Here is a 2,907-nt window from a genome sequence, read left to right as displayed (position 1 = left end):
GAGATTTTTATCAACTTTATTTCACTAGTCAGATACATAACAAGTCTTTTCTCTTATTGACCAATCACGCGCTAGCTAGCATTTTCTCCTCCGCACAACTTTGGGTGTCCAAAATGTCTGCGCCCATGTATTTGTTTATGTAGGGGTTTTTCCTTATATAGTTCTTACAATAACAAGATGTATTCGCAATGGAGCGATAGATCCCCTGCTGTGTGCATATATGTTAGTCCAAGTCTGTTTCATGATCCTGGGACCTGGCCATGCCGAAAAATTGAACAGCGCGTCGGACTGACGACATCCAAATTCAATGATTGTACATGTATTTACATTCTCTAGATTTCCCTCTTAACCTGTTAATCTTAAATGTGAATATAGCGTCCTTCAGAACTGGTGTGCTTAACAGAAGTTAGAGCTATTCGTGATGTTGGAAAGTTAAATAACGCAATTCAATATTGCAAGGAAAAATGACAAATGTATTTTTACGTTAATTTAACAGATTTGTAGTTTTTATTTAACTGAGTCAAAACAGTATACATATGGTGTTCCTAGTACATGTATATGAAAACTGCATTTAGTTCCTTTTATTACTCAGCGCGTTGACAAGGTTTCACATGTGTTATAAAGATCTGAATTTCGAACACCTTGGATTTCTAATGGATTTTTTTAAAGTAAATTATTAAAGAATGATTTCTTCAAGGCAATGAAAACATAACGCATCGGGCGATAATGAAGAAAAAAAACAAACTGAAATTAACAGTAAATTCAATGTTTTGTACTTGAATATGGAATTTATTTCATGACTGGGACGAGATATTTTGATATTTTTAATAAAACTCAAAGTCCATGTTCTGCAGTGGGATATGTACTTACCACAAAAGGATCAGCCCCTTGCTCTGCGAGTCTGGAGCGAACGCTTTGCCATTGCATGTGCCATATGGGACGAAAATTCAAGTTTGTCCGCTACCGATGAAACCGAATGGGACGACATGTTCGGTCATCTTTCCCCCTTGTGTTTAGAAAAGGATGTGCTGCATTGGGTCGAAGAGAATGATGAGTTTATTGTTGACAGAGGCTTCCGGGATTCCTTGACATTACTTGAAGACCTTGGATTATTATCTACCATGCCTGCTTTTATTAAATGGTGAAAAGCAACTGTCAACAGAGGATGTAAATACTAACTGTTTTGTGACTAAGGTATACCATATAATTCTAGTAAGAAATGATCAGTTTGAATGAAATAATTAATTTTATTTGATATATTCACTTGGAATTGAACTCTTTATTAATACTGTTACAGATATGCTGGGTAGCAGAATCAGCTAATGCTATATAAAAAGGTGGAAGTTATTTGATCGCATCCTTCCTTCCTTCGTCCCTGGTCTCTAAAATATATGAACTGATATTTTATACAATTATTGCTTGGTACTATCGCATTTTTGCCATGGTTACCGACCTCGTAACATGTAACCTTGTCCTTTGACCTACTTTACTACAAAGTTAAAAGTGCCTGTAACGTGCGGAACCCGAGCGATCTACTTGGGATCGTACTCATATACAGATCAAAAGAAATGTATACAAATAAAGAGTTCACTTGCCTAGGTGTTAAGTTAAAGCAGTATATACAAATATACAGGACACCTGTCTAGTGTGTGATTTAAACAATATATACAGAGATTTCTATCGCTTAGCTTTATCAACGCCACTTGGCTATACGAACGACTGCCTATACCAGGGTCACTTGACAATACTTCGACCTTTTGGCTTCTCCAAATGGTCATTGCTCTATATAATCTTAAGGAATTCTTATACGCGAGAATGAAACTTTGGCGAGCATACTGTCTCGCGTAATTACGCGAAAGTAAAGTTCTCACGAATAAAAAGTGATTTACAGTACTTTGGTTTTTGCTCGGAGATGCACAAGATTGAAAAGGCTTCCGTCACTTCTGGTGTGAAGGTACTCGCCGTCTTCTGATTGATTAAATGCGTATGACAGGAGCAGGGAAAAGAAGATACCAAAAAGCGTCGGGGCTAGTACGCATCCTTGTTTTACGCCGCTTTTGATGGGGAAGAGATCTGACGATGAACCATCATTCTGGACGGTACTTTGCATGTCTTCGTGAAAAGACGAGATTATCCTCAAGAGCTTGGGGGGGGGGGGGGGAGGCAACCAATCCTCTGTAGAAGGGTAAGGAGACCTTGCCTACTGACCAGGTCGGTCAAATTCCTTGGTTAGGTCAATAAAGGCAATGTAAAGGGGCGTCATTGTTCTCGACACTTTTCTTGTAGTTGACGTATTGAGAAGACGGTGTGGATGGTTGACCTTTGTGCTCTGAAAACTCACTGCGCCTCCGGGTAGACTCGCTCTGCTACTTTCTGCAACCGGTTAAGCACTACTCGGGCGAATGCCTTCCAAACAATGCCGAGTAGGGATATTCCACGGTAGTTGTTGCAATTGCTGCGGTCTCCTTTTCTTGTAGAGCGTGACGATGCTAGCGTTGCGCATGTCTTGTGGAATTGTTCCTTCTTCCCAGCACTGGAGTAACAGCTTATGCAGGTGATGTAGTAGAATGGAACTCTTGCCAGCTTTGATGAACTCTGGGGGAATACCATCGCTACCCGGGGCTTTCCAACTGGCTAGGGAGTTGATGGCCTTACTGAGGTCGTCTACCGAATGTGGAGCATCAAGTTCCGCCATAACTGGTAGTACATTGGTGTTCCCAACAGCTGTAACACTGACAACATTATCTCTTGAGTAGCTCTTGATAGTGTTCTGCCCATCTTTCCATCTGCTTTCCTCTGTCGATGATGTCACCAGAGGCTGTTTTCAGGGGTGCGGTCTTAATGATGCTCGGACCAAAAACTTCCTTCATGCCTTCGTACTTTTAGAATGTCCCGATTTTACACCTA

The sequence above is a fragment of the Saccostrea cucullata genome, unplaced genomic scaffold, assembly GCF_032062105.1.
Source record: "Saccostrea cucullata isolate Sc308-1 unplaced genomic scaffold, CSIRO_AGI_Scuc_v1 ctg1815, whole genome shotgun sequence".
Lineage (NCBI taxonomy): Eukaryota > Metazoa > Mollusca > Bivalvia > Ostreida > Ostreidae > Saccostrea > Saccostrea cuccullata.
Note: the sequence above shows the minus strand (reverse complement) of the source record.